The 9,873-nt window shown below is 50.4% G+C and overlaps 1 protein-coding gene across 4 annotated transcripts in view; it reads left to right on the top strand.

Moving 5' to 3' along the window:
* Positions 1-4,566: 4,566 nt before the first annotated feature.
* SMOX (spermine oxidase) overlaps positions 4,567-9,873 on the top strand; it is a 34,723-nt gene continuing 29,416 nt past the window's right edge. For 2 of the 4 annotated variants that reach the window (XM_039863792.1, XM_039863788.1), the window contains exon 1: positions 4,567-4,715. The gene's annotated coding sequence lies outside the window, so the exon portion shown is untranslated. Of the gene's footprint in view, positions 4,716-5,111; positions 5,205-9,873 lie in introns of those variants that run through there. The other 2 variants (XM_039863793.1, XM_039863790.1) reach the window with 2 other exon arrangements.

Here is a 9,873-nt window from a genome sequence, read left to right as displayed (position 1 = left end):
TACCCCTCACTCTACTACTCTTCTTGGGCTCACAGTTAGAACAAACACATTTCCCAGCCTCCCTTAGAGTAAGGTGTGACTATGTGACTGATGTTGGCCAGAGGTATGTGAGTAGGAGTCATGTCATTTTTCAAGCTAAAGCTTTCCAATGCTGTTGGCTTTGTTACAGATGACTACAGACTCTAATGGTTGCTGGAGGCACAGGTTGAAATGAATCTAGATCTCTGAATGTGGAAGAAACCATTATGAAATGGGAATAACTTCTTTACTGTGTGGGTAAGATGTGAATTTCTGTTATGTTTGAACTACCGTATTCTTGAATCTCTTTGTTTCAGCAGCCAGTATTACCATAACTAATTTACCTCTTAAAGTCTTTCTTTGTTACTCTGCCTTCATAGCACAGGACAACCCAGTTCCCTGTAAAGGGGGCTGTGGAAGGGCTTTGTAAACTATGCTCCACACATGAGATATCTGACTGATTAGTGCTTTCTTCATGTTTCAACACAAAACAAGGTCTAAGTCAGCTATACAGACGCAGCAAAGACTAGAGGGGCCATGATGGCTTAGACATCATTTTCACACCCTTTATTCTTTTTAATCCTCACCACAATCTTGAGAGACAGGCTTTTATCATTACCCCCATTTTAAGGATGACAAAAGAAAATGTGCTGAACTTGGTCAAGGCCTTGCAGCTAGTCAGGTGCCTGAGTCTGACCTTTTCCCCTTGTTGTTTTGGGAGGAAACAAGGAAGAACTATTTTAGCTCCAATTCACTTTACACCAATCAGGCTCTAAAGGTCCCCTTGAGGGAATAGGAAAACAGGTTATATCCAAGGCTGCTGATGCCGGTGGTGTGATTTGTAAGAATCATTCAAATTCCAGGCCCTAGTTGAACCTGCCTGCTCCAGGAATCTGTTCTTAAAAATAAGATGGTTCATGGAAAACTAATTTTTAAATTAAAATTTGTCTCATAAAAAAAATAATAAGATAGAAGTACTCCTTGGGGTTTCTGCTTTGTAGTAGATCATCTGCAAAGATGGCTACCAAGGAGTCCTTCCACTCCTGTGTGTGCATTTGTTATGGGTTGAATCATGTCCCCCACCCCCACCCCGCCACTCCCTATAGATAGGTTGAATATGTTAGAGGCAGCTTGGAGTCTTAATCCCCAGTACCACAGAATACTACCTTATTTGGAGGTATGGTCATTACAGAGGTAATCAAGTTAAAATTAAGTCATTAGGGTGGACCCTAATCCACTGGCATCCTTATAAGTAAGGGAAATTTGGACACAGAGATAGGGACATGCACACAGGGAGAATTCATGTGTGAATTCATGTGAAGATGAAAGGATGAAGGCAGAGATTGGGGTGGTGCATCTATAAGCCAATTGACATCAAAGATTGCCAGCAAACTACCAGAGCCAGGAGAGAGGGAGATTCCCGCTTACTGAAGGAATGACCCCAACTGACACCTTGACCTTGGACTTCCAGCCTCCAGAACTGTGAGACAGTTAATTTCTGTTGATTAAGCCAGCCAGTTTGTGGGATTTTGTTGTAGCAGACCTAGTAAACCAATACAACACTCTATTCTTCCTAGAAGAAGGTGGAAACAATTTACCCTCTTCTTGAAACTGGAATGGCTTCATGACTTCCTTTAGCCAATAATATGTGGCAGAAATCATGAATTGACAGTTCTGGGCCTAGGTCTTAAGATGCCTGGCAGCTTTCATTTTTACCTTCTGGGAAGTCAGACTGCCATGTTGTAAGAAGTCTAGGTTATCCTGTTGGAGAGCTACATGGAGAGAAAAGCCATTTGGACTGTTCCAGGCCCAGCCAAGCTTTCAGTTGATGTCCCTAGTCAATATCATATGGAGCAGAAGTACTGTCTAGCTAAGCCTAGTCGACTCTCAAAGAGTTGTGAGAAATAAGAAATCACTGTTGTTTTAAGCCACTAAGTTTTGAGGGTGGTTTGTTGGGTAGCAATAGACAACTGAAATGTTCTTTGGCAAGGGCTCCAGCACCTCTGCTACTGTTGTCCCTAAAACCGGATGCCTCTGGTACCATCCTTGCTAGCATCCGTCTGAATGGATGCCTGTCTCTTCACATTGCTCACTTCCACATAAAACTCTTCAGTGGTGCATCTGGTTGCAGGTCTAGATGATGCTAGCATCCCAGCTGCAAAGGAGACTGGAACAGAGTATTTCCAGCTTTGTAGAAGGGGTGCAGGATTTGTGACATGGCAAGTTCCCCTAACATAGAAGGATGTTCAAAAGATTCTGGGCATCCCTGAAACATGAAGTTCCCCCAAAACGGCCAATATATATTTTTTTGTAAACTTACTGTGTGCTTGGCTATTCACCTTCTGATTGTAAACAGTACCCTGACATCACCCTTCTTCACTCTCCATCTCTGTGGTTTGGGTGGGATTGATGTCAGGTCTGGACATGTGATCTAGGCCCAAACAATAATACGTAACTCAATCAGAGCCAACTTGGTGTAACCTTGGCTTTTTGCTGGGACAGCTGAAAGAAATGAAGACTTGGGCTGTGAGGATGGAGCCTAGAGCTGCTGGCAGCCATCTTGCTGCTACAAGGAACAGAGATGAGAGAGGAGGAGAGGAAGACAAAGTCTTGATATTTTTTGAGCCTCTTGGTACACACAGATCAGTCATACTGTTGGAGTCTTCTGTTAGTGAGCATATAAAATTCCTATTTGCTTACACCAAGCCAGTGTGAGTAGTTTCCCATCATTCGTAATCCATCAAGTCCACATTAATGTTGTTATTTAATACTTACAAATCTTTGGAGTATTAACCCCATTTCACAGATGAGGAAACTGAAGCGCAGAAAAGCCGCGTGGAGGAAGAATTCGAACCTTGGAAATGTAATCCTGAGAGCCCATCCATGAACATTCTGCTTTCCTTGGTGATGGGGAAGGATGAGGAGGGTATGACATTTAAGCTAACATTTAACTCCAGCGTGACATAGGGGCTTGTCCGGAGCAGGGAGAAAGTTTTTTGGTGGAGGGAACAGCTTGGACAATGACAAGACCTTTTTTGCTAAGAAACCTCACCTAAAATTCACCATACGCATGCCCTGCAGCCTGTTGTGGAGGAGACTATTCCATGATATGACCGCTGCCAGACCCACCAGCTAGATCTGGGCTGGAACAGGGATTGCTTCCTGAAAATCCCCTCAGAGACTGCCTGATCAACCTCTCCCCTGAGCCCCAGGTGTGCTGGTTCTGGGAACAGGCCCTTGCCCTATCAAGCATGTAAGGCATTTTCCCATTATCTGGGGTGCATCATTCACCAGTACCCCTATCCATCCTGCCCATTCTATATAATTCTTTAGGGCCTGCCATGTGGCCTGGAGGATATCCATGTCCTCTTGCCACCACCCAAGAAGAGCCTCATGGGTAAGTTCCCTTTCTCTGACCAGGAAAAATTTTCCTGACACCTGAACCCAATCACAGTGGTCCCTCCTCAGGGGAGCATCAAATTGCCTTACTGCAGAGACAATGTATTTCCGGCCTCTGGAGCCTGGTGGAGAGCCTGGTAGGCCCCCTACAGAGACTGGGTAGGTAAGGCACTCTCCTTAGCCTGAAAGACAGTTCAGGACAGAAGCCTAACTTCCACAGAAAGCATGCACCCCTTGGATTGGGTCTCTGTTAGCACCAGGAGGCCTTGGAAATGCTCATAGGGTTAAATAGGATGAAACCGTCAGAGACCATGGGCTCTCTGCTCTCCCCTAAATTAGAACAAATGAAAAATTGTACAGGGGACCAGAGCAGCGCTTGCAGAATCTCAAACAGAAAATAAATAATTTTCAAATAATTCTGATTCTTTTAAAAGAAAAAAAGTGACCCTCATACTTATATTTGTTTTGGTTTCTATTAAATTGAAGGTGAGGCAGTGGGTGCCAGTGAAGGGTATTTTCTTAGAGGCTACTTCCACTGACGGTCGTGGGCTGCGAAGGGACAGGTTGTGGCGACTTGAGTGCCCCCTACCTCCTGCTGTTGCGGGTTTGAGATTGATTCTCCGAGGCTGGGGCGGGGTGGGGGTTATAGCAGCGGTATTGGGAGAAAATTAGATTGGGGGCGACTCCTGAGGACGAGCCCTCTGACCTGGTGGAAGGTCTGCGGGAGTGAAGACAGCTCTAGGAGGAGAGAAGGGCTTTCCTTCCTTTCGAATGGGCGACTCGGAACTCCGCGGATAAACTGAGGCCCGCATCCTAGCTCTGTTGGTCGCTTGGCAGGCAGTCTCGGTCCTACGTTCTGCCCAACACAGGGCGGGCCGGGATGGGTCGGCTACTTTTCTTTTGGAGACGGGTGGGGATTTCGGTGCTTAGCTTGACTGGGGAAACGTGGAGCCCGGGTGGAGACCGCTGGGCTGGGGATCGGAGGCTGAGGCACCGCGATTCTCAGCCAGGGCTGCCGCCAGCTTCCCCGCCCCCGGAGGGGCGGACCAGGGGCGGAGCTGGGCGAGTCCCCGCCCCGAGGCGGAGAGGGGGCCGGACCCGAGCGAACCGGGCGGGGTGGGCCGGGGACGCGAGGCGGAGCGGGGCCCCACACAGGCCGCGGCGGCTGGCTCGGGCCCCTACGGTCCCGGTGGTGGCTGGAGGAGGAAGCCAGGCGGCTGAAGAAGGAGGGGAGGCGGAGGAGGCCGAGGCTGGAGCGCCGCTCGCCGCAGACTCACTTCCCGGCTCAGCAGGGAGAGGTACGGCGCGCCGGCTCTCTCGCCCCGGCCCCCGGCCCCCCGCGCCCGGCCCTGGTTCGGGGGTAGGCAGGGGCTGCGGCCGCCGCAGGAGGGTGAGGGGCCCGGAGCAGCCCCGAAGGCTCGGCTGGCCCGGGGCTCCGGCGGCCAGCGGGTCTCTTGGGCTGGAGGTCTGGGTGTGCGGCGTTCCCAGAGGCTCGTGGAGAGTGGTGGGCACCGCGCCCCCTCGCCCGCGTCGGGCGAGAAGGCGGTCTGGCCCGGAGGGCGGCGATCTCTGGAGGGGGCTGCGCGGGCCTGGCAAGCGCGGTCAGTGGAGGGTAAGGCCCGACCCCACGGGCTGCGTGCGGCTGGGGAGCGCCCGGGGTGCTCCGGGGGCGCGCTCTGTGGGCGCAGACAAAGCCGTGCGCTGACGCCCCGCGACGGTTCGGGCGGCGCAGAGGGTGGACGCTGGGGAGTAAAGAGAAGGCTGCGGGGCGACAGCTGGGACGCGAGGTGAGTCTGAATGGTTCTCTCTCCGGGCGTACGGGTGGTCTCCTCCGGGGGGCGCCGGACAGGGTGGGGAGCAGCTCTCTCCTTTGGGACAACTAAGGGCTAACGGGCTGCGCGGGCTTGGTGAGAGCCAGGCTCGGAAATGGGTAGTGAGTTTGAGAGCTCACTTTGGGGGAGGGGCTGAGGGAGGCCACTGACGTGGAGTGGGTGAAGGGCTCGTGGATTCCCTCCGAGCTTGCACCAGGAAGGCGCACCGCCTGATGAGGTAAGCGCAGTAGATCGAAAGCTTGGTGAGATGTGTCCACAAGTAGTTTGCAGAACCTGCTAGTGGTGGCACATCCCATGCCAGTCCGTGGGAGGGCCACTTGTCCAAGCAGCGAAACAAGGCAGATGCCCCAGGGGTGATTGGAGTGAGCACGAATGGAGGGATGGGTAAGTGTGCTTCTGAAAGTGTGTGCAGTGAAGACCCCACATCTATATTCTGCGGCCTCGGCTCCTCCTCCTCTTCTCTCTTGTTGAAGGGGAAGCATCGCAGTTCCTGCCACAGCCTCATGCCTCCACTTGGGCTCTGAGGTGGTCCATTCTCTCTCCCTAATTCTTCAGTTATTTTCCCTCTCTCCAGTGTTAGAAGTGGCTTCTTTCCTCCTGGATCATTCTCAACAGTATAAGAACATGGTTTGACACCCCCAACCCGCATTTTATAGTCCCCTTTTTGCCTTTGTCCTTTATTTTCCCTCAGCAACAGACCCACTTCTCCACTCCTCACAGCAAAGCTTCTCCAGAAAGCTGTCTGTACCTGTGCCTCTGGAGCACATCCCTTCAGTTTCTCAGCCCACTTGACCGGGCTTCTGTCCCACGGCTTTACTGAAACTGCTCCAGTCAAGGTTTCCAGTGATTTCCACACCCCTCAAGCAGATTTTCCTTGATCACTCTTGGATTTGTTGGTCATTCTCTCCTTCTAGAACCAATAATTTCTCCTGGCTTCTTCTGGTTTTCTTCTCTTTTCCTGGCTAGCCCTCACTTCATCCTCTTTGGGGACAACTTCACTCAACTCTGAATGTTGGAGGATCTCAGGGCTCTGTCCTCAGCCCCCTCCTCTTCCCTGACTCCCTTCTATTTACATACCCACCAAGCTCTCATTTTTTCTTAGAACTTTGAAAATCAAGCATCAATTTACAAAGACACAGATCTTAAATGTACATTATTTTCATGATTTAAGTAGCAAATTTTATCTTTAACCTCTCTATCCAGCCACCCTCTGATGATTTATGGTGTCCTGGATGTGTCATAGGTATGAAAAATTTCATATGGACAAAACAGAACCCTGACTACACTCCCCAAGCATGATCTTGTGCAGGCCTTCTCATCTCAGTAAACCCACCCAGCTTTAAAGATAGGAAACCGGGTGGTATCAACTCCTCTTTCTGCCTCCCTCCCCACACCCAGTTCAACTGTAAATCCTTTTGGTTCTTTCTGCAAAATCTCTCAGGCCTGTTCTTCAAGCTCTGACTCCACTGCTACCACCCTAGGCTATTGCCCCAGGCCAATCCATCTTTTCTGTCTTGCCTGAATGCTGTAGTAGTTGCTGTATGCTTTCCCTAAGTCCACATTTGTCCTCCTCTAATTCATTTTAACAGAGAAGTATTTAGAAAAATATTGATTAGATCATCTCATTCCTCTGAAACCCTCTGTAGCTCCCTATTGCACTTGGAATCAAATTTCAAAGCTTTCCCCTGGACTATCAGACCCTCTATGATCTGGCCATCTTTAACCTTCTCCAGCCTTATCTTGACCATTGTCCCTTTGCATTTTTCCTGATAGCCACTTCTGAATCACTTTGCCCTTGAACATCTCAAGCTTCTTTCTGCCCTAGCTCCTTTGCTTATGCTGTTTTCTCTGCCTGGAATGTTCTTCCAGAGTTTCCACTGGGGTGGCTTGGCTCTTTATTTTTTAGGTCTCGACTTAAATATGCCTTCCTCATATACACTCCCAGTCTTAGCAGAGGGCCCCTTCTCACCCATAATTCATCATAGCACCTGCCTTACTTTCTTTATTATATTTATCACAGTCCGTAACAGTGTGTTACAGTTGTCTTTTTACCTTGTCCCAATTCTCAAGGTCTGGAACCTTGAATGAATGGCCCGCTGCTGTATCTGGAGCATCTAGCACAGTGCCTGGCACGTAGCTGCTGCTCAGGAAATTGTGAGCCAGGTAGGAAGATCAGGGCTGGGCTAGGCAGAAAGAGGTGGGTATTGCATTTAGTGCAGGAGGCCCCTTTAAACTGCAAGTGATCCTAAGGATTTTTATTTTTTGTCCACAAAAGCCATTGTGCAATGGCTACAAGAATCTGAGGGGGCCATTGGGTGTGAAAAAGGGAAGTGGAGAAGGCGCAAGTATCTCAAAGGCAGGCCTGGATGCCTAGGGGGAAACTGGGGAATCTAGGGGGTGTGGAGTCAGTGTGGGTTGCTGTGGGTTGGGGATAAATGACTTTCTTTGCTCTCTTTGGTGGAAATCCAGGCTGGGTTAACAGAGGGGTGTGTGTGTGTGTTCTTTAACTCAGGAGATGGGAGCGACTGGGCACCTGGGGATTTATTTTAGGCTACTCCCTTGGGTGACTGCTGGGTGCCCAGCCTTAGGGGGCAGGGAGTTGAAAGGGAAGAAGCTGGGCTGGGGGAGGGGTCTCTCTATAGACCCTTGTCTTTCCACCCACAGCTCTCTTTGCACAGAGAAGCTAGCTGAGAGTCGAATTGTGTGGCTAGTGCTCTGAGAATGGAGGGTGGCGAGCCAGGAGACCTCAGAGCTGGGATGGAGGGGAACTGGGCCTCAGACAGGCAGTCTGGGGATGGGCCAAGGTGACACTGATGTGAACACTGGAACCGGGGGCTAAGCATCCAGATCTAGAGTTGGGCTAGCATGCCTAGGAAAGGCTTTGATCAGGGATAGGTGGGAGCAAGGAGGGATTCTTGGGTGGGAGAAATCAGACAGAGGCCAGGAGGCTTGGCCAAGGCTCTGGTCTACTTACCGGGTGCCAGGAAATGTTCTAAGGACTTTGCAAATATTAACTCCTTTAATCCTCTTAACAACTCTGTGATGTAGGTCTTATTCCCATTTAACAGATGGGAAGACCGAGGCCCAGTCATACAACACAATAGTGACAGAACGAGGATTTGAACCCAGGCAACTTGGCTCCAGAATTTATGCTGTAAACCACCCTACTCTACCACACCCCACTCTGCCACTTCTCTCATACCTCTCAGATACGTGCCAGCTGAAGACTTCTTAGGAAATAAGTAGTTTTTCCAGAATTCCTAACTTGCTTGGCCTTCGGGACTGGGGAGGTAGGGAAGAAGGCACACCCTCTAAGGTAGAAGGGGTTGTCCTTGATCAGAGTAGACAGCTGAGTTTCTCTCCTTTATATCCCACCTTTTCTTCTGAGAGGGGCTGGGGCCCAGGCTAAGTAGTTGGGTCACATGCACACTGATTTTGGGGTGCTGAGGAGGTCAGCTGCTTCCAGTACAAAAATAGCTGCCTGGTTGAGCTGCTGCCATTAGAATATCACCCCTGTGAGTTTAGCATTGCCCCACTGCCCTCTTCCTCTGCCTCCAGAGAGCCCAGGGATGTCAGGTAAGGGCTCTGCAGATAAACTGGCCTGTTTTGAATTCCATCTAGAATGTTGTGCAGTCGAGCTTCAGGCTTGGCCTTGGGAAACCTGGATGGGGGTTAGAGTAGGGCTGGGTGGAGCTGGGAGAAGAAAGAAATGGAAACTGAAAAGAGCTCAATCCACTTCACTGTTGGCCCTGTCCTTACCTCTTTTTGTCTGTTGTAAAACGGGATTAGGGAGGCTTTTCCCCTTGCTCCCCAGAGGTTGTGGAAACAGAACTCCGAAAGTTTACATGCTTGGGTGCCTTCTTGCAGACCCAGTGTGAAGGAAGACTTCCCATGGGACACCAGTCCTGAGGAACTGGGCCAGGAAGGAGGGAGCCAGGAGGAGGGCGTGGCAGCCCTGTCCTGCGAGGCTTTCCTGTTTGGTTATAAGGATGCCTCTGGGCAGGTGACTTGGCCTCCCAGGGGCCTGGCTGGTTGGCCCAACAAGAGTTTACTGACCACACAAGGATGGAGTCTTTCTGTTCCAAATTCTGAGCTCCAGAGTTTAAGGGATTTGCTCCTCTATCTCAAGAGATTCTGCTAGCCAGGGAAAGAGGGAGGCAGAATCAGTGGCATTTTCTTCTGCATTTTGGGAAACCGAGGCACAGAGCAAGCACATTGCTGCTGGAAGCTCACCAGGCCCGTGGTTCTGGGGAGTGCCCGGTCTCTGGCAGGGAGTATGCAGGGGACTTATCCACGTTGCTCCAGTCCTTGGCTGCTGGGTTGAGGTGAAGACTGTGGCAGAACCAGAGGCTGGCTGGCTAGAGCTGAGAGTGGACTTCTTGACAACTGGGTGCTGGGCCTTGTTACCTTTGGTCATCATTTGGCATTTCCTGCACCCCAGCCTGGTGCTCACAGCCATTTGGAACATAGGACAGTGTCCCCTCTCTCCAAGAAATAAGAGTGACACAAATATAGAGGACAACCTGGTGATGGACAGAGAGGAGGGTGTTTGGGAGGCTGTGAGAATGGGGTGAAGGGTTAAAGAAGTACAAATTAGTAGTTGATAGATGGTCATGGGGATGGG

The sequence above is a fragment of the Pteropus medius genome, unplaced genomic scaffold, assembly GCF_902729225.1.
Source record: "Pteropus medius unplaced genomic scaffold, Ma_sr-lr_union100, whole genome shotgun sequence".
Lineage (NCBI taxonomy): Eukaryota > Metazoa > Chordata > Mammalia > Chiroptera > Pteropodidae > Pteropus > Pteropus medius.
This window is presented reverse-complemented; position numbering and strand designations above follow the sequence as displayed.